The 23,276-nt window shown below is 37.2% G+C and overlaps 1 pseudogene; it reads right to left on the minus strand.

Annotated features, from left to right (window-relative positions):
- Positions 1-15,873, minus strand: part of LOC131687771 (protein CLEC16A homolog) — a 29,479-nt pseudogene extending 13,606 nt beyond the window's left edge.
- Positions 15,874-23,276: the final 7,403 nt, after the last annotated feature.

Consider the following 23,276-nt stretch of genomic DNA (forward strand, 5'->3'; position numbering starts at 1 on the left):
TAGTGCAGAGTCAAAAACGAAAACGCCATTAGTTTATCTTCCAGTGTATTCACAAGTAATAGTGAATAAATGTCGTTTCCACGCCCACGATAACAACTTATATTACATGCAAAACTCTTCTTATTTACTTACCAAATATTTTGAGGAGAAAAATTTCTTCAACTATTTAGCTAAAAGCAACAAATTGCAGAGCGAAAATACACATCTCTAATCTTTTAGAGAAAACGGGTGGTGGAGCAAATGCAGCAGCTGGTCGCTGTTTTCCGTTCATTGACAACAAAAAGTGCAACTCGATCATCATCTACAAAATGAAACGTGTCAGATTTTTAATTTTTAGTTTGCGTAATTTTGCAACATTTACCCTTTAGATAGATTTAATAGGTGTTTGAAACAAGACGACATAAAATGCACGGAATAAATTCTTCGGTGCCGCACGCCATATTCTTTAGATTCGGAGTCACAGAACCGAATCAATTTTTCAACCCTGGGGATATTGATGACTTTGCTTTAAATATACGATTCGATTAATTGAATTAAATTCCAGGACTAGATTAAAAATAATAAATATCCTTACATATCCAACTGCTCAAGAAAACGATGCGAGGATACCAAAATTTGTTTATATTTCTTTAACCGTATCCAGGCCTGCGTTGACGATTTTCGTTTTCTCAGTTTTCTCAAAACACTCAAAAGAAATATCAATCTGGGACGTCATTAAGCGGTAACTGCGGTCAAATCTGAAGGGACATGAGCCACTAATTATAAAAGTGTAAAATGTGTCACTATTTGCTATAACTTGTTCGTACGATTTACGTTTTGCCTTTCTCAAAAAAAAACTGCTCTGGAAACCGTCTTTTAAACGGAGACCCGGAGACCCGAGTGACATATACCATTCGATTCAGTCCGTCGATTCTGGGTGTGTGTGTGTGACCACAATCTTACTCACTTTTCTCAGAGATGGCTAAACCGATTTTCATAAACTTAGTCTCAAATGAAAGGTACAACATTCCTATAGACTGCTATTGAATTTATAATGGATCCGACTTCCGGTTCCGGAATTACAGAGTGAAGAGTACGATCACGCAGAAAATGTCGATTTTAAAAAATGCTGTAATGAATGTATAAAGGTGAAAACTTTTTCAAAATGGTGCCACATCTACTTAGATTTGTAGTACTAGGTCACTAACAGCCATTAAAAGTCTCTTTGGTCACATTGGCCACCATAGTCGGTTCCGGAAGCCCCGGCGGAAGTATCTAAATTCAGAATTACAGTCTCATTGGTTTCTCAGAGATTCGACCAAACTTGGTCTAAAATGAAAGGTGTTTTATCCCCGTAAATGGCTAATAAATTTCATCTTGATCCGATTTCCGATTCCAGAGTTATGGGTTGTGGGGTGCGGTCACTAAGCAAAATCTGTTTCAAATCGAATATTCTAGGGGAATTGTATTGACCATTAGAAGGTAGACATTGAGCAGCTTCTAGTGCTGCGAGGGAAGCTCCTATCTTTATGAAAAAAGACTTCGTGTTTCTTAACCTCACTGTTTTCAAGGAAAACTAGTTTTGAAACCCTACATACACTAGAAAAACTTTGGGCATGAAAGGGTTAAAAGCAATAGATAGATGATTTGAAAAAAAAAGGAAGAGCGTCAGTACGACGATTTCCATTTCACCGAATGCTAGTTTACGAAATGGATGATTCTAGAAACATAGTTATTTTTAATGGTACTATCGAAGTACTTAGAAATATAGGGAAGACCCGATATTATCAGCCACCGATATTGTCTGTGCCTGATTCAGTCTACCCGCGATTTTGTCAGTGTATTGACCCCATTCTGTCACCTCTTGCATGAAAATTCGTTAGATGGGCTCTATAAAACAAACCAAGTCAATCGTCTTAGATTTCAAAATGGCGCCAATCGTCGATTTTTCGCTTTTACTAATCAATACCTTTCAAATCACAACCATATTGATAATGGTTTTTGATGTTTTGTGGTAACCGAAAGCCGCCATCTTGGATTTCAAATGGCTCCAATCGTCAATTTTCGCCTTCTACTAATTACTATCTTTCCAATGAGATCCATATTGATGGTGGTTTACGGTGTTTTGTGATAACCGAAAGCGGCCATCTTGGTTTTCCAAATGGAACCAATCATCAATTTTCGTCTTCTTCTAATAACTACCTTTCGAATGACACCCATATTGGTGGTGATTTTCAGTGTTTTGTGGCAACCGGAAGCCGCCATCTTGGATTTCGGAATGGCACCAATCATTAAATTTTGCCTTCTACTAAACACTACATATTGATGATAATTTTCAATGTTTTGTAGTAACCGGAAGCCGCCATCATCTACTAATTACTACCTTTCAAATAACATCCATGCTGATGGTGGTTTTCAGTGTTTTGTGATAATCGGAATCCACCATCTTGGATTTTTAAATGGCTCCAATCATCATTTTTTGCCTTCTACTAAACACTACCTTTCAAATGGTACCTATATTAACGGTGGTTTTAAGTGTTTGGTTGTAACCATAAGCCGCCTTCTTGAATTTCAAAAAAAAAGATGGGTGGGTAATGTCTAGAACATAACCGGAGTGTCGTGACTACTTGAACCTTTGTTTTTGGCGTCTGCGTTGATAGGGGATGCGCTGGATTCTACGCTCGTTGAGACATTCATTCATGAAATGAACAAATTTCATATTTTCTTGCTTTGACATATCAATGTAAAAATCTCTCGAAACGACCATCGGAATCTTTTTCCTAGTATACAGAAATGAATACGCTTAGCGAAAACTAGGGGCGGGTAATGTCCGGGACATAACCACGATGATCATATTCTTAAAATTCTGCTTGTATCTCTTATGGCTAAATTTTACGCATTAAGTTCGATTCACCGGGCTCAGCGCAATTTTCCTGGGGATCCCGTTCGTTAGTATATTCAGCAAAACAATTTTATTACCGAGTTCTCCGCACTGAATATAGGTCAATAATTTTATATAATGATTTCAACAAACAGACAATTTACATGTATGACAGGTGGGAGTGTTTTAGTGGAGGTAACAACATAAAATCGTGTATTGGACATTTTACAATGATTCTCCTTAACCCTGCAAAACCACGAGGTTGGCAGCAGAGGGTTAAGTTGTTTGGAAGAGATGACAGTTTATATATGATAACTAAAAATATAAAATTGTTCTATAAATTACAAAGTTATTGCCGCGTTGACCTGAAAATTTGTCATTTCATTCATATAGGAACAATAATTGAAACTAAACCAATTTATGCTTTGCAAAATTTGAAATAACTTCGAAGTGTGGTAACGACACCCCTGTTATGTCATATACATTACCAACCCATCTTTTTCCATTTTTCACTCGTCCTAATAAGGACGGTTTGTAAATAACCATGTTGATACAAGACGAGAATCTTTTGAAACAATTCAAACCTTGCCGACGATTATTTTTACTGCGTACACACATATGATCATTCCCCTTTCGCAGCTCACACCGAATGAGCACGCTTTGCATCAAGGCCTTCCTATCTATTGACTTTTCAATGCAGATGGAAGGCCATCCTTTTGTGCGATAAATGAAAATAGTTTCATCGTTCGTTTTGGTGTAGCTTTCGCTTAGTGGCAGAGTTGCCACATTCTCTGATTTTCTTGGAAGGATTTGCAAAAACCTTCGGGTTTGTAGATTAGAAAAACATTTTCTTATGATTCACTGGTAAAAGTACAGCGCAAACTTAATAGTAGTTAATAAAAGAAACTTTCTAATTAAATTCTTTTTCCATTTTGCATTCATCCTAATAAGAACGGTTTGTAGATAACTATGTTGATACAAGACGAGAATCTTTTGAAACAATTCAAACCATGCCGACGATTGTTTTTACTGCTTACATACATATGATCTTTCCCCTTTCGCAGCTCATACCGAATGAGCACGCTTTGCATCAAGGCGTTCCTATTTCCTATCCTATTGGCGGCCTTCTTTGGCTTGTTCGCTGCAACCTTCGTTGTTTTTGTGGCATTTTTAGTGGCAGATACTACCGCCTTTTCGGTGACTGCGTTTCTTAGCCTTTGGCCTTTTGGCCTTCTCACCGCCACCACCTCCACCAACGTTTTTCTTCTCTCCGGTGGTAGCCGATTTGATTGGTCGTCCGATGCAGCTTCTCACGACCACGCACGTCAGTTATGCACTGCGTCTTACACACGTCTGGCTTTGAGAAAAGCTGCGACACCTCTATAGGTTTTATCATTAATGTTGATTCTAATTTAAAGTAGTTTTTGAACTATTTAAACAAATTTTATATAGCAAACAACGTATCGGTAGCAAGCGTTGAACGTTTTCCTTCCGATTTATGAAACAAGATCGGCAAGCCGTTTAGTAGAAGAAAAGTTATTAAGGTTCAAAATGTACGTAACGCTTTCGCTAATATGCGCTACTATCGCTTTCTCGCTCGTTCTCGTGGCGTACATGAGCCTTTCCTTTCCGTCCGGCTTCTAATGGCATAACCAAAACTAATATGCCGGCTTTCCCCCACCAGCTGCTCTCGTCAATCAACCCAATACGAATAATCATAGGAACAAACATGCAGTGGACCTATATATAAACTTTTCATTATTTTATTGTTCGGTTGCTGCACCATATTGACGGCTCTGTGCGGGATGGGCTGAAAATTTTCACTTTCCCCACGTTTTCGAATGATTTTTCAAAACACTATTTTCCGTTGATAATGAATGTCCTACATATTCCAAAATTTAATACAACGTTGGTACAAATCTTTTCGACAAAATGCCGAAGAAATTGATTAAATTCATTCAGTACAACAAAAGATATAAGCGTTCAAAATCTTACATCATTTTTCTTCCGAAATTTTGAAAAGGGGCCCCTATATTGAAAGGTAAGTCGTTAGTCACGACAAAAAACGCCTATCATCAATTTACGTCATTCAGAAACTTCCCAATTGCCATTATCCAAAAAGAAATTTAAAAAAAATCTGAAAGTAAACGCAAAACTTTTTGGTTCTAATCAGGTACATTTTTTAGGTGAGAATTTAGTCACTTTTTTCCATCTTACGGTGACCGTCGTCACTCAAAATGATTATTAGAATCGCTCTGCCAGGTGACTTCTGTCACCTTGGGTGACTATAGTCGCCTAAGTGACTGCGGTGATCGCTTTTTCGCTCTCACCTCACCAAACTAGGTGAGGTGACGCGTCATAACGGTGAGAATACATTATTCTTTTTTTAAATTTTAAACTTTTGTTTCAATAAACCTTTAGTAACATTGGAACCTTTGTTATTTTCAATCATTTGCTATGTTCGACCTTTTATCATTCAACATTTCGTCGCATCTTTTAGAATTACCCCGTTTACTAAATTCACACCGCTTGGGGTTTTTGCCTGCTTTTGATCAATAGACTCGAAACAATAGGGTAAAATTGCTGCAGCCTGGAACATTTGGTATATAATTGCCAAACTGTATCACTTTGTAGCAGCTATTGTTACTCATTACTCTAACCTGCGTGTGTCAGGGGCAACAAATCTCAATCTAATGGGCCCATCATATGTAAGAGCGAGAAAATATTTAATCACCGCTAGCCGCTGCAATTGCCATCTAGTAGGTATATTCTATTTTAACTCTAGCGATGTGCATTTCAGACATTTCCGCTATTTAAATGATATGAGCAATTCAACATGAACCCACAATCAAAAAATAAACAACGTTTCAGTACTCACCGACTCATGTTTTAGATCCAGCGCTAATTGCTTTATCCTAAGTTTCTAGGCTGAAATAAATTAATCATTAATTTTAATTGAAATTATTGCATTATGCATTATAATTACCATTCTTTCCCTGTCAAAAAAATGCGGACGAACATGGTCAGGCGATTTAAAAAGTTTGACGTTTGACTCAACTCGCCTGTGCTAATTACACCTCGGAACAAATGCAATTTGCGATTTAAAGGCAATTTCAATACTTAGACAAATTTTCTGGCGGCTGAAATGGACTTGGTTGTTTTTCGCGTTTTTCAAACATGGCGGTTCATGTTTGGTTTAAGCTTAAAATTGTTTTTTGAGCAATTGGTGTGTTTTCACTTGTACTTTGTTTGTCTAGTGCACTTGATTTAGCCAACGAATGTGGGAAATTGTGGAATCGTGTGCATGTATAGTAGAACAAGATCTCTGACCTAAAGTCTTAATGAACGTCAGATTGTGATAAGTTTTGAAGTGCAATACCAATTTCACCATTGATTCTTCGTATAATTTGGTGGTGATTACCTAGTATACTGGTAGGAATATGTGAGTAGATAATGAATCCGAAAATAAGCATCATTTTTAATTTTCATATTAGGCAATTAAGGGCGATTAAATGGCGCGTTCCGTGGGCGATTCGGGGGCGATTTAAGGGCGGTTTGGAAGGGAAAAAAGACCCCTAATTGCCAGCAATTTGCTGGAAAATTGAAGGGCAATCAGCGCATCCCAGTTGGCAAATAGCCTCCCGTTGGCCACCAACTTGCCCTTTTTGACTGGGTTTACAGAGCCACTTCATGCAATTTTATTCACAACAATAACAATGGCTGTCAAAAACATTACCTACTACTTTGTTTGAAATGGGCTACCCAAAATATAAGTACGAAGCGATGAGCTTGAATTTGAGTAGACGTCATTATTCAATTCCTACCCAACACGAAGTTCACAGCGACCAACTCAAATTATGGGTAATCGCTATGTTAAAATTTCTACCTAATTCTGGGTTGCCCATGTATAAACTTCGCAGTGAGCAAATTTAACCCACAAAATAGGTAACTTTGATTTTCAGTGTACGGCATTGCCCAGTAAAGTTTAGCCGGAAATGAACGGGAATTCTGGCTGATTCCAGTTCGCATTCCGGCTCCAGTGACACAACCGATTCTAGTTAGACTCGGTTGTGTCACTGGAGCCGGAATACGAACTGGAATCAGCCGGAATTCCGGTTCATTTCCGGCTGAGCTTAACTGGGTGGTATATGCATTTGACACTAGACCACCGACTCTACAGAGCACTTGACAATCTGTAACTGTGTTAGTGTATTCAACGATTTGTTTTCCTCCACCTGCCATAGGTGGAGAAAAATCGAAAATAGCTTTTCGGTCGTATTGTTTTCATGATGGAAACTGACCAACCGCTATTGTACGTCTCCGCAATAAGTTTTAGAGCGACATAGAGCATTTCAACAACATTATAAATACTATACGCGAGATATTTCAAATGTTTACATTGGCTGACAGTTTTATATATGACAGCTGGAGGAAACAAATCCCTAATTAGTGTGCGTGAAATGATTTGCATAGAACTCTATAGTTTTCGTTGCCATGACCTACATAGACGGAAACGAAAAACTACCTAAAATTGAGTTCCTTTGACTCAATCTCGTGGTATCGTGGGAGAAGTTAAAATTAGGTAAACCGTGTTGAAGGTAGTTTCCATTTAACCACGGCAAAAATTACAACTCATTGATAGATTTTGAAGTAGAATACTTCTAACGTTTCAATATGGGGGCCCGTTTCAAAATTTTCCGCCAGAATTTTACCCGATTTTTTAAACGTGAATATCTGCCTTTGTACTGAATGAAAAAATAAGATTATTACTATGCTATATTTCACCCTAAGGAGGAAAATTTGGTAAAAACCAACATTTCTCACTAGGGTGAAAATTTGTTGGTAAAACCCAGTCTTTGTACAGGAGGGCACAAATCCTTATTTCATACTATGTTGCGTTTCGGCTTCGCCTCATCAGAAACCGACACTAACGTATTGTCGGAATAGATTAGCGCCGGCTTGACGCAAATCCCTTAAAACTAAAACACACTATGTGTTTCAATCAAACGACTGATCAAACGTGTATGAAATGTGTATGCAACATAGAATGAAATAAGGATTTGTGCCCTCCTGTACAAAGACTGGGTTTTACCAACAAATTTTCACCCTAGTGAGAAATTTTGGTTTTTACCAAATTTTCCTCCTTAGGGTGAAATATAGCATAGTGCTTTCGCATAGGCCTGCTAAGCCAAGACAAGTTTCGGCTTCACTTGTGTCTCATCGGCATAAACAGAACTTCTGCTCGAACGGGACATCACGTTTGATCAGTCGTTTGATTGAAACACATAGTGTGTTTTAGTTTTAAGGGATTTGCGTCAAGCCGGCGCTAATCTATTCCGACAATACGTTAGTGTCGGTTTCTGATGAGGCGAAGCCGAAACGCAACATAGTATGAAGATTATTACGCTATCTGATTGGAAATATGTACAACAATTTTGTGTACAATTCGGTAGTATGTACAATAACTAAAAATAGCGAAAATAATGGATTTTATGAAAGTAGTAATTATCTGATCCATGATTGGTTGGTACAATTCGCTCAAAAGGTAAGCGTTGCTGGGACTGCCTCTTTTTCATCGAAAGAACTGTGACGGGTATAAAAAGAGAACACAAGAAAAATTCGTTAGTTTGTGTTCTAACGTTGTAAGCGTAGCTGTTGCTGTGTTTCATGTTAGCACATTCTTCGATGGTAGGTAATAGATACCATGATTGCCGCCAGGTGCTGATGATTCTAATCATGAAATGACGTGACAATTTTTGTATTTCAATATCACACTATTGAAAAACAAGCAAAAATGAACAGATCTGAAAAACGTGAAAACTCCCATACATCAGTCGATCTATCCCCTCAATACAGGTTAGTAATTCAAACGAACAAGAAAAGTTATAAATAAATGTGCCGCGTGCCTGTTTGAATCAGTTGTTGCTCTTTTGCCAGACAAGTAACATCGTGTCTATAGCGTCTCGTACGACAGATTTGAGCACCCAGCACACTACGCTTCTATGAATGACGTCATCATCGATTATTTAAAGAATATCATTCCTCGAGCGACTTCATTCTCCTGTCAAACGTCGGGCCGTAAAGAACAGCAGTAGCAATCATGCATGTTGGCAATGCGCTGCAATGAGTGCTGCATTTGATCACTACTACCGCTGGGGGTGATCCGATGTAAATAGCGCGCGGCTGGAAGAGTTGTCAAACCTCAGTTGAAGCTGACTAATTGTTCCATTCTGCATGTTATTATTGTTAAATTAAAAGCCCTTTTAAGGGCTACAACAATAACAAACAATAATGAACAAATTGGAATATTTCCAATCATTGATTGCGATAATCCAATTGCGCAGTTTATATTCGTTATTTGTTGCTTGCGCGTATATTGACAATCTGAAATTTTCAACAATAAATTTATAAAATTATAAAATAAATTTATAAAAAATTTATTTTATAATAAATTTAAATTTATCCTTCCGACACAATACAAAAATGTGCAGCTACTTAAAGTACATTTCCAGGTTAAAATTATCGAAAACCTGTGATTTCTTAAAAATTGTCTTTCGGAAACATAATCCAAAATTCTGCAATGTTTCAGAAAATTGGAGGATGTGGCAACACTGCCAGCTAGCGAAAGCCGTACCAAAAAGAATCCGCAAATATTTTTTCGTTATTCTGCATGAAGGCAGTCCTTCCATCATCAGTGCGAAAGTGATAAAAGCCTAAGAGAAGAGACGACAACAGGCTTCTTGCTCTTCTTAATTTTATCTACCAAGCCCTGTCGTAATTCCAAAGACAACAAGCATCCATCGTTGCCAGATTCCATTTGCATGATTTTCACAATTGCTGTACCTCAAATATCGACCCTCAGTCAAGAATTCACAATACTAGCTGCATTTAAAAATTGAATTTTAAGTTTATTTGTGTCTCTCTTAACAATACACGTAGCTATATCGTCATTCAGGGTATTTATTCAATTTGTATGAAATGTTCATGTATATGAAATGTAGCCAAAATAAACTCAGCAGCACTGTTTTTCATCCCGTTTGAAAATATTATGAACGCTCTTCACTGACAAAACGACCAATCAGAAGCTGGTTCAATATTGAGGTTAGGACTGGATCAAATTGGCTACGCGATTGTCTTCTCTTCTCTTAGATAAAAGCCGATGTCACGTTTCAAGTTATCAGTATTTCATATTAGATGCTGAAGAGAAAGATTGTTTCTTTTCATTTCGAAATATTTATCTTATGGAAGTAACGTGCGGCTGGAAGAGATGGAAAACCTTTTTTGCAGCTGACTAATTGTTCCATTCTGCATGTTATTTTTGTTAAACCAAAAGCCTTTAGCTAGTTTAGTGTTTTTCATTCCATAGCACGTGTGTTTGTGTATCCCACAAATAGTCCTTTTCAGGACCCCACATACAAAACAGTTAATTTGATGATTCCCTTAAAATCGTTCTTTTTAGGACCCCAAATATAAAACATTTCAGAGTTAATGTTAATTAAACCACCGAATATATAAAGATACATATGTTATACTTTCTTCGTTTACGAATAATTTGATTTATGACCAGTTATTTTTCTATCGTGCTTGCAAACATTTGATTTGATAGCAGGTATTTAAAGATAGATGTAAGGTTTTGTTTGTGAATTTTTTAAAACTTGAATTTATCACACTATAGGTTATCGATTTTAATTTAAAAATTCAACAATTATTTCTAGTGAAGAATAGCATGCCTGTGTGTAGTTCTGAAACAGTCGATGGAATTAACGGGTTTTAATTTGGCCACGGATAATATTACTTGCTCATAAAACTGGCTTCATTCTTAATGTCATCGTGGTCGTGTCTTGCACACAACACTTATTTTTTCAGAGCTGAATAAATGGATTGGCGATGGGGTGGTTTGGTGCGAGAAATGCGCTCTCTTGTTCTTTAAATTATATGTGGTGTCAGGTGCTTGTACAGATAAATTCACCTCGACGCGCGTTCCAGTGTGCACCGTGGTGAATTTATCTGTGTTTGTTTCCTCCGGCAAGCCGTAATGCGTACTGGTTGTTTCGTTGTGTAAAGGAGATGGTGTTGGCTTTTTGGATACTGATAATATGATTTTCTGTTCATGATTTGATACGAGTTACTTCGGAAAGTTTATTTACAAGTTTATAGAGCATTTTTGCACTACCAGGGGAAATTTAAAACACTTGGTCCTCGGAGCAAACTGAGAAAAAGTTTTACGTATCATCATGTTATAAACTCAGTTAAATAACGGTCCGGAAAACAGATTAATTGTATCCACATTAAGCCCGGCTTATTTTGGGTGCGGCTAAATGATGCAATGTGCTTTTTACATATTTTGTTTGCGAATATCGCGGCTACATAAATGAAAAGCTCCATTATTGTGAAAACTTCACTCTAAGATACCTGCTTGGTTAAGGTTTGAGCATATTATTATTTATGAAAACATGGGGTAAACGCTCCTAGGGAAATATGATCAAAGTTTAGCTATAGAACATAAATATAATTCAACCAGCATTTCCCCCTGTAATCGCAATCATAACGCTTTGAAAAATGTTCAAAATTTTAATGATTCACAACAACAACGGAACAGAAAGCTCGTTGGACTAACACGTAATTTTGTTTTCTATTGAGATTTCACAAAAGTGTAGCTTTAAATCGTCTTAGGTTATGCAATGATTAGGTTTTCAAAACAATTGTTCTTTTTTAGATTTGAAAGATGGGTAGGTAATGTCAACGACATTAGTGAAATGAAGTAGCATACATTTTAAGTTGTTAATACGAATGCTGCAATTTTTACTAATTTCTGAAAGGTTTTAATAAAATAAGTTATTTCGGTATTTCTAATGGAAATAGTGAAATAAAAGTACAGGTATATACGATTCTCTACTGTTGCCAAATTAATTGATTCACTCTCATTTAATGATCTTTGCAGGGTTACCATATGAGGATATATATGTTAGAATATTTTAGGTTTCGACACAGATAACAGACGTTTAGGCTAGAACAAAATTTCTTCAAAAACCTGTGTAATCTTTCAAATTGATAAAGGTTGGAAATCCGTGTTTCACTATTGCCATCTGCGCAACTGTTTGCTTCACATGTTTGACAGCTGCACTCTAACTGCATTGTATCGATCACTGCGCCATCTGCAAACGTTTGCCAAACGTGTTTCAGACGTCTGATTTATTCGAAATTTCAGTAGCGGGTATTTACACACTATTCAAATCGAGCCTAAACGTCTGTTATCTGTGGTTTCGATGTACGTGTACCGATATTTCGGTATTTCCATTAGAAATAACGAAATGGCTAGTTTTAATATAACCTATCAGAATATAGTCAAAATTGTAGCATTCGCATTAAGATCCTAAAGTGTATTCTACTTCACTCCGGTTATGTCTCCGACATTACCCACCCATCTTTTTTATACTCAAATTTAAGTTGAATTTACCTAATTTTGAGTATACCCCAAACAACTCAAAAGTACCTTCCTCCACGGAAGACCTCGACTGAGTCGAATCTATCGTTTTGTTTTTGACAACACTAATAAGTGCGAACGCGGCGCACAACTCAAAAGTAAGTTAAAAGAACTTATTCTGCAGGTTGTTTTATTTAACCGTGCACGCTCCCATTTGGCCACGAAGAGGCCCATCGCATTCCCAATTTTCTGTTTGCTATGCAATTAGGCAATCCATGAGACGTTTCTGATCAGCTGATTATTTCCTAAGAGAAGAGAAGACAATCGCGTAGGCAATTTGATCCAGTCCTAACCTCAATATTGAACCAGCTTCTGATTGGTCATTTTGCCAGTCATGAGCGTTTATTATATTTACAATCGGGATGGAAAACAGTGCTGCTGAATCTATTCTGGCTATTTTTCATACACATCAACATTTCGTGCAAATTGAATAAAAGACCTGAATGAAGATATAGTTACGTGTATTGTTAAGAGAGACATGAATAAATATTTAATTTAATTTTTAAATGCAGCTAGGATTGTATATTCTTGGTAGAGGTACGATCTTTTAGGTACAATTATTTTCGGCAGTTGTAAGAAGCATTCAAAGAGAATCTGGCAACGATTAACGCTTGTTGTCTTTAGATTTACGGCAGGGCCAAATCGAGAAAATTAAGAAGAGCAAGAAGCCTGGGGCGACATTATGGAACCATTTCGAATCGACTTTTTCATACAAGCTTGCATACAATAACCCTTTCGTTTCGAGATGCGCAATGTCACCCCTGTTGTCGTCTCTTCTCTCAGATTATTTCTTGTTTACTTATTCTGACGAGGGGTGCGACGTCCAACAATATCGTTGATTCGATCCAACATCAAACGAATCGGACTAACGAAAGATGTTTGTCGGACGAGTTTTTCTGTTCGCAGGAGTAGACCTGTTGACAGAACCCACCGCTGAATTGTCAAACAAACGTCTAATGGATTGCCCTGGGACGGAACCTGAAAAAAAGGCGTGTCAAATTGATCCAGCACGCAAATGTCAGATTGAACCGGCTGTCCTCAGAGTGATTAATATGGGGAGTATTCTATTTGAAATTGAGAAAATGCTAACTTTTTTTTCAATTATATATAAAATAATCATTCGATCAATAATGATAGTGGAGATGATAGTGCTTTCATTAATTTCGAGATCGTTAATTCTTGTGAACTTCTCCCACTGTTCTCTAAAATCGGGATTCACCGGAAAATGGTGAAAAGTTATCTCCGGATTTTTCGCTTTACTACGACCGCAATTTTCTACCTTGCACTTCATGATAATGGATTCACGAAAAAAATTGAAAGTTCAATTCTTGTTTGTTCTTTAAAAAAGTCATGTCATTTCTTGAACTACACCAAGTATTTGTGTGTGTGAATCGAAGAAGTAAGATATAACAAACAAAAAGAAAGAATAAGAAAACACGAATCCGCAGGTTCCGTCCCAGGGATTGCCTAATAGCGAAGACTCCATATCAAGGAGACTGATATCTCTTTCCTTCCCCCATACAAACGAGAAGCGACAGAGGTTACAGCGCCTCTATTGGAAGAAGGGAGGAAGCTTTATGTAAAAATGTATATGTGTGTGTGCATCACTATGGAAAGTACCACCTTTACCCGCAAGTTGCGTTGCTGTTACTGTCTCCGGATTCTGGACAGAGTTGCCAGTCTTCTTGATATGGAGTCTTCGCTAATAGCATATACTTTCTGAACGAGATGCATTATAGTATAGGTGTTCACATTCGTCAAGTTTGAGTGTGTTGGTTTATTGCTAGTGAAATTAATCATGGCGGCCCAGGACCGCGAAGCACATAATCAACAAACCGACCAATCGAAACGAAGCTTGTAAGCACGTGGTAACAATAAGTATGGCGTCCGGGATGGCAAAAGAGCAAATGTTTACATCACTAACCAATCAGAATGAAGTATCGGACCACGTGCTTCTGTTTTCTTCTTCATTTCTTCTTGTTTGCCCGAAAAAAGTGACAGCTGATGCACACATGGGAAAAAATGTGTACACCTGTATATCTCGCTTTCTGAAGGTGTTCCATATGTTACTTTTTTGTGCTTTGTTATGATCATTCCACTAAATATCACGGTGTAGATTCGTGCAAGGGCACTCCAAGGCCCCAGTCGTCCCTACGTAACATCTGAAGCTACTGCATCTTTATTAACTGGTTGTATACGGAATATCATGTACAACAGAGGCTTCATCGTTGAATGTTTTTTGTGATGTTGATGACCAGGAACAACGAACATACATGCTCGTTTTCGTGTCGTGAATACCGGAACATCGCATACTTTTTCTTATAATCATGTTGGCTAACAATTTTAACGCTTTCAATTGATCTGAAGAAATGGCAACAAGTACCTGATTTTGCTTGCATAAGAACGAGAGCAAAGAATTTTTCTTCTTGGGATGGACAGCAACTAACGTTTCATTTGTATCTACTCCGTGGCATTTTCGGGAGCTGCACCGAATGTAGCGAACGACAAACTGGCATCTTATAATGATTTACGCTATTTCAATCCAACGAGCGTTGAAATTTACTAGTAGTAAATATATTTAACAAGTTAAAAAATCAAGTGAAAATCAAAACATTAAAATCTAACCTAAATCTAACAAACTTGGACAGAGCAAAAGCTATGTTCGAATTTCGAACTTGCTACAGTCTAAGCTGAGTAAAGTAGAGTTTTATTCATACCAAGTTGAGCAAATGCTACGAGAGTTTACTCTGCTCAGATTCGAGCAGAGCAAACTTGTCTTGAGTAATTGCTCATTTTTATTCATACGGCTTATTGTGTTAGCAAATGAAATCGTTCCAATTTTCATTGATGCATTACAGAAATATATCTATATTCTCTGTCTGCCACAGTGCAAACAAAAATATGAAATATAACACTTGTGAATATAAAATGATCATTCTGTCAAAGTTTAATTTTCTGTTTGATCTTTGTTTACTTTTTATTTAAACCTCGCTGAAAAACGTGTACAATTCTAATTGGCAGACCTTCATTGATAATTGATATTTATTTCAAACTTGTGAAAATTCACTTGAAACGAATATAACTGTTCTCCCCCACAACGATAACCGCTGCAAACTGTCAGCTTATCTCGGTGGGTAGCTGAACCACCCAGCCTGGAGACGCGCGATGCTGAAATTTTAAAAATGGTTTTTGGGATAAAAATTGGAGGGAAATGCATCTCAAAATTATTATAAAAGGGCCAGCAGTTTCAAACTCTGGTCTCTTTTCTATCAGGCGTCCGTGTGCTGAAGTATATTTTATCCGGTGAAGTAAAGTGTATACCCCCCCCCCCCTTGGGGTAGGAAGTGTGTTATAACGTTTACGGCTGGTTCCGGTAATTCGGATTTTGACCGGAAGAGTCCAGCAGACCATTAAGCAACTTCGCGTTGCTATTTTCTTTACCAGGATCACCAAATCGTTCAGCACACGGTTCGGCTCGCGAATCCGGGAGGATTCCGCGCCTAATCCGTAAAGGATCGTCGTTCGTCATCCGGCGCTGCGCGCCATCGTTTTACACCCTCGGGCAAAGGCCCTAATCGCAAAGGAGTGTCCCCTCTCGGTGTTGGCCATTGCGGTTAGCCGCGGTCATGCCGATGCTCGCCAAGGAGGGAAGACGCCTGCCTGCATCCAAACCAGCAACGCCCGCTGGTCCGGCCCATCTACAATCTCGATCACCATCGTACCGGGGCCTTCATCCGGCCAGTTTCGCCGACGTCCGCGAGGGGATCTCGCCCGTCGGCTTCGTCAGCGTCGTGACGCTCATCAACGGAAGCAGCAACAGTACGGTACGTTGAGTGATAGAGTAGTGTACACGCCACAGTTACAACTAATTGTAAATAACACCCCACACCCACACACTACAAATACATGTGAATAAAAAAAGGGTAAGGAAAGTGAAAGTTCGAGATTTTTGTTTTTGATCCGCGTAGCCCTTGATTACCCGGTAGCTAGCCGACCCTGCGATACCAGCAAATGAGTCGGTTCTGCCGTAGAGCCTTGTTGAAACGTTCAGTCACAACTGTGTTTAGCCAGTAACGGTTTGTCCGGAATTTCCTTTCAAAAACCGATGGTTCAGCCACCTCTAACTCGAAGAGCGCCTATTCAAACTGAATAAAAACATGCATATGTATACAAATTTATTTTCTTTTGTGCATTTAATATTATGTCACTTTAAAGTGCTGTACATCATCGACCAACTTTCAACTATCCAACACGTCAAAGTTCTAAGTTCAGAAACATATCGGCTACAAGTTGACAAAATTGCTCTCAAACGCTAGGGGACGAGACATTTGGCGAAGAAAAGCTATTTTACTGCAAGAAAATATCGGAATGAAAAACAATTCTCCATGTTGTCTAATTTACTCATTTTCTTTAACTTGAATTCGTTGTTTTTAACATTGAGGTGTAACGCAGATCAGAACGCAGCCATATAAATGACAGCATCGTTTTGTTAAAGCTTACCAAATACTTTAGGCCGGTTTAAAAGTTAGTCCGGTTTAAAAACTGTTGGTACGGCTTTGTGTTTACGACTATCAGGGGTAAGCTTGAATCTAGTTGGTACCGCCGCACGGTACTATCTGTGATTTTAGGCCTGAGTTTAGTTCGGTCTAAGGGTGCTTACAGAGTGGCGGCGAGAAGCTGAGCGCTGATGCTGACATTAGAATGTGAGATGCGAGAAACCTGCTCGCTGCAAACCAAAGGGATGATGTCAGAGTGAAAGCTGACCGGATCGGCGCCGAGTGCCTGTTTTTACTCTGACAGGTTCCATTTGATATGCTGCAAGCCGGTTTCTCGCATCTCGCATTTTTATGTCAGTGCCAGCCCCTGCTCAGCTTCTCGCGGCCACTCTGTAAGCACCCTAAGACGTTAGTACTTGTCATTGCAGAAATGGCTGCATCCTGAAGCTAAATGAAAACAGTGTAAAAGGCCGCCATGTTCCTCTTGCATACATCTCAATAATTTGAATCAACTTTTCGACCTTTTTGTGAAATATTATGGTCCATGTTCCACACAAACCATATGAGGGCAAGTAAGCAAGTTTTATCCCGTACGAAAAACAGATTTAATCGAGTTTTAAATGCCATTTTTTGATATTCTTTATCGTCCTACCTATAAGAGTTATAATGCAGGTTAGCAGAAGTCGAATGATTTTTAAACTAACCGTCGAACGAAATTTGATAATTGGATGCAGAGTTACATTAAAAAAACTTTTTGTTTGTTGGTTTACTTATGGCTATCAAAATGAGTGAAGCTGATTAATTTGCTCACAATTTTTTAGTTATTTTAACAAGAGGAATCAAATGAAACGAAACAAAATAAGCAAAACTAAGCAAGTGGAAGTAGATTTATATTTTTACTGCAAGAGTTCAAACCAAGATTGAATAAAATATTGTAAATAAAGCCATGCCATGCAGTAACACTTTTAAATATGACCTACCTAAGTAACACTTTTAAATATGACGGCAAACAATCTACAACAAATATTCTCATTTTGATCTTTATTCAAATGATATCGAAGCTTGCTTATATTGTTTCACTATTTATAATTTTCCATCAGATCTTGGACGATTAGCATTTCCACTGTAGAACAAATTGTCGTTTAATTCTTAGTGATGGAACAGATATGCACAAGGTATGAAAGAGTTGTGAAAGTTGAGACTGGTCAGATTACATGGCTAAATTACGCAAAAAGTTGAATACGGAAGAATCGCCTAAATCGTGCCGGAACCTAAGGGGGTCGGCAAAAATCGCAATATTTAATTTTTTTTTCGATACAAAGATTGTTTGTCTATTCAGTCAGATGCCACGTCGAAAACTGGTTTTGCGGTGTACATCATAACTCAAAATCTACTGGACCAATCGTTGAGACACTTGCACAATTGTTTTTCACATCATTCCACAAGTCACTAAAGGAGCTTTTATTTTTTGGTCGATTTTCGAATTTTTCGTAGCACTTTGAAGACAAAATCCGATTATAGTTAAAAACGATAAACAAATTATTGAAAATAATAATATTATTAATTTTGTAAAAAGCTCTTGTAGCTACCTTGGTAATGATGTGAAGAGGAAGAACTGTGCAAAATTCAGAACAATTGGTGCAGGATATTTTGAGTTATGGTTTACACCGCATTCTGTCGAGGTGCCTCCTGAAGATTCACTGTCTGCATCCAGTGTCAGATTCAATTTGTAAAGTTATAATTGTCAATTCATTATCAGGCAGATCGCAGACTATAGGAAGTAATTAATTGTAATTTATTATTTTGTAACCGGGATTTGACGCTTTCTCAATTTTGGCATGACGTCAGCAAAATTTCGTTAAACTGTATGTTTTAGCAATCCAAGATATTGATAACCCAGCAATTTGGATTCAACCCTTTTGACAGATTTACTTTGCTGAAAATCTGCTTTTATAATTGTTAAACTCTCAGCTCAATTACTGAACCTTTAGTATTTCAGGCTTCATTGGGTAATCGTGCTGATAATTTGAATTACTTCATTTTCAGCCAAGTAGGTCTGCCAAATTCTATATGCATGGTTAGTGAAATAGTTGGGTAGGATGGTATAATAAGCCCCACCTGGCTAAAATGTCAGATTTCCATTTCAAGGACCACATAATTATCTAAAGTGCTGCAGAACAGCAACTAATACAAACGTTTCAAAAGAGGTAAGCTTCCACTATTTTTCTATAAGCATTCGATTTAATTTGAAATAGTCAGATTTGGCTGAACTGTCTGACTACTAAATATAATGTTAGAGAAGCTCTCCCAGTCCTTGGAGTGGCTAGCGACTAACAAAAGAACTCTATAACGTTTTCGATAGTATGCACCATTATTACCACAATAGCAGAATAACGTTTTAGCCAATTACATTTCTTAAATAATTGTAATATTACTTTGCTTAATAGAGGATTCCAAAATTGTTTTAAAAATATACATAGGGGAGACCGGGGCTAGTTGGCGGTGTTTTCAGTTTTCAATTTTTTCCGCTTTGATGTAGGTAGATCTTGCAAAATAAAACACGCGGCATGAAAGAGCAGTTTGTTGGCAATATTTCTGATTTTTTTAAAAGTATTTGATGCATTATCTCTATTTTTAGAGACAAAAATATGTGACGCGGAAAACCCGCCACCTTACCCCGGCCTCAGGGTAAATAGGCGGTATTTAAGGTTACGCCAAAAACTAAGCACACAAATGGAGATGCAATTACTTCAAGGGTCCTTTTGTAGCATGCTGAATGTCTTTTCGAGAAAACTGTATATTAATCGACATTTGCTATTATATTTCAGTTTCAATACCCCAACATTTTGACTTTGACTAGTACTCCCTACTCAAAAGCAAATTTTCATACAATTGGCCGGAATAAATGTCTCCTACATTGGCGAGATACACGATTTTCTTGCTTTGGAGTGAATTCCAGAAATAAAATTTGTGATCACTTTTTCTGCACTGTAAATAGTACCGCCAACTTACCCCGCGTGCAGCACCGCCAACTTACCCCAACCGCATATTTTATTAAAAACTATTTAAAAAATAACTTTTGTTTGTGGATAGATGTAATATCAAAAAGAATACTGAAACCTCTTTTCACGCGCTATCGAAAAATAAAAAAAAATTAAAATTTAGAAAATTTACTTGGTATGCTCGAAAACACAATATCACCCACAACTTCCACCAAACAAATCGTTTGGCAACAAAAACATATTAGATGACGGGTTTCACATAACTTGAGGTACACAAGAAGAGACAGCGCTATATGTCAGAAACAGAGAAAAATGGATTCCGCCAACTTACCCCAAACGCCAACTAGCCCCGGGCTCCCCTACACCAGATTATTAAATGGCATCAACAGTGAATTTTCAATTAACCTCATTGTACGGTTTTTAACATTGCCGTGTATTGCCGATCAAAACGCAGTAATGCAAATGGCAGCATCATGTTACCGGAAGAAGACAAAAATATGCAAAAAATTGTCATGCTCCTCTTGCGCATATTTCGGTAGTTTCAATCCTCTCTTCGGCTTTCTTCTGGATAAATATGGCTCTCTTTGCTCACAATAAAGATGAAAATAAATAACCCAATTTTATCAGGTAGGAAAGACAAGCACCGTCGAACTATATCTACCCGCATTTTCGATTTCCTCGTTCTTTCCTTCTCTCTACACGCTTGATTCCAATTACACATCAAAGGGTTGCAGTACAGCACGTTTGTATAAATCAAATCGCATATTCCGACCAAAATTGTTTTTGCGAACTAGAAACACTGCAATGAGAATTGTTTTAATTCTTTTCTTTCTGCATATCGCTTTGAGAACATTTGTTAGCAAATAAAATCGTTCCAATCTGTATTGATGCATTACAGAAATATATATATAATCTTTGTTTTCCGGTAATTGCGCTGTCAATTTGACAATTTGAATTACTGTTTTTTCAACCAAGCGAATCTGTCAATCAGGTTCAATTCAAATTGCCGACTTTTCGGCATCTTGTGTTGCTGAAAATTCAGCAAAATTTTACTGAAATCGACAACCAAATTTTGGTGTGTTTGTTTACTTTTTATTTAAGCCTCGCTGAAAAAACGTGTACAATTTTAATTCGCGGAGTGTGATCTAACCTTTAATTATAATTGCTATTTATTCCAAACTTGTGAAAATTCGCTTGAAACTAATATAAATATTCCTCCTCACGTCGACAGGTATCGTGTTCAATTAGAATGACATTCACAGTTCATTTTGAATTCAAATTGAAATATTTTAATCAATTCTTTAATCAAAGCTTAAAATAACTATCATGGTTCAACCACCTTAAATTCGACAAGTGCGTATTCAAACTGAATGAAAACATGCACAAGTATACCAATTGATTTTATTTTGTGCATTGTATATTATATCACTACAAAATGCTGTACATCATCGGCTAACTTTCAACTATCCAACACGTTAAAGTTCAGAAACATATCGGCTCTAAGTTGACAAAATTGTTCTCACACGCCATGGAACATATGACGTAGAAAAGTTATTTGACTGCAAGAAAATATCGTTATGTAAAATAATTCGCCAATTCTAATTTACTCATTTTCTTTAATTTGAATTTGTTGTTTTTTAACATTGTCGTGTATCGCAGATCAGAACGCAGCCATATAAATGAAAGCATCGTTTGGTTAAAGCTTACCAAATGTTTTAGGCCGGTTTAAAAAGTTAGTCCGGTTTAAAAACATTTAGTACACCTTTTAACTTACGGCTATTAGAGTAATAATAAATCAAATATATTCCTTATGTATAGTTTAAGCACAACTAACCAACATCGAATGTTACATATTGAAGCAAATCTTCTTGGTTATCAGGTCATTTCATTTGTAGTAGGTGTCCGGATCCTATTAAACTTATTTGAGAAGATCTGAAGGAAGAAGACAGAAAACCGCGACCGAACTAATATCTGGAACTAAATCTTCATAGCACAATATCAGCTTTTAAAAATTGTAAAAAATTTTCGATTGTGTGAGGTAAAAAACCCGGACCGGTGAGGAAAAATCAAATTTTAGACAATATAATCACATTTCATGTATAGACCAAGCTTTCTAGTTATATTTGGCCATTATTATAACTTTCCTAAAGTACGCATACAAATGTATGTATGTATCGAAGCTATAAATATATATACAAGAATCGAAAACAATTTTATATATGGACTTAGATTCGTTTTTGCAACGGTTTTTCGAGTGGCTGTGTATTCATTCATAAATAGGCTTTGTAGTATGTACCTATTAGGGACCGTTCATAAACCACGTAGACCGAAATTTGAGAATTTTTAACCCCCCCTCCCCCCTAGTAGACCTTAGTAGACTTTTACCAACCCCCCCCCCCCCCCCCACACCACAAGTCTACGTAGACTTTTATTTTTTTTTTATTCGCGGGAAGAAGCACAGTATAATGTTCAATTAAAAATTAGTGTTCAGATTTATTTCAAGCTTTTTAAATATTAAAGAAAGGTTTTTCATTTTTACCATTTTTTTGTTAACCATTTTTGTTAACGACCTATTGAGTCAATTTGTCAACAGTTTTTACGGCATTTAATTAGCAAGGGACTGGAAGGTGAAGTATATTTTTCAATATTTAGAGCCATAGTACTCAAGGGAGGCACCTACGGTAGCAGACAAAAGGTTAAGTCGCCGGTGAGCTCTAAGCTTGCATATATGATCCTTCCACGCTTTTCTAAACTTTCTTCCTTCAACACCTTGCTCTCCCTTGAGTACTATGGCTCTAAATATTGAAAAATATACTTCACCTTCCAGTCCCTTGCTAATTAAATGCCGTAAAAACTGTTGACAAGGTTTTTCACATTGGTTTTTTTGTCTATGATTGATCAAATCAATTAATACCAATTCAAGGTGTTTTCCAACGTTCGTGTAGCGGAATACTTCTCTTCAAGGTTAGTCATTCAAGTGTATGTAAAAAGATATATTGCTATAACTAGTTCAAATTTTGGTCGAAGTGCGACCTATACCAACAATGCAGAATTGCTAAACACTTTTTGAGCCTTACTGGTGCATTCAAAATTGTTAAATTATAAGAAACAATTACAAAATAATACTGTCGATGTGTACTATCATCTAGACTAAAATAATAAACCAAACATGTACACAAATTTCACTTTTCGTGAACAAATTTCAATATTTCTAAGATAATAAGATAATCTAAATTGCCTTATTTGAACGAAGCTATTTAAATCTTCCCAAAAATATTTATTTTTCTTGTGTAATTAATAGCCATATCACCTGAGAGTATTATCGCAAAGTATCAAAGTTTAACTCCGAATATTGTCGAAGATAAATATAGTTGAACCGATTTTCACGGAGTTGCGTAGGGTTAAGACGTAAAATTTAACGGGTGTTTAAAGAT

Source organism: Topomyia yanbarensis, chromosome 3 (assembly GCF_030247195.1).
Source record: "Topomyia yanbarensis strain Yona2022 chromosome 3, ASM3024719v1, whole genome shotgun sequence".
NCBI lineage: Eukaryota > Metazoa > Arthropoda > Insecta > Diptera > Culicidae > Topomyia > Topomyia yanbarensis.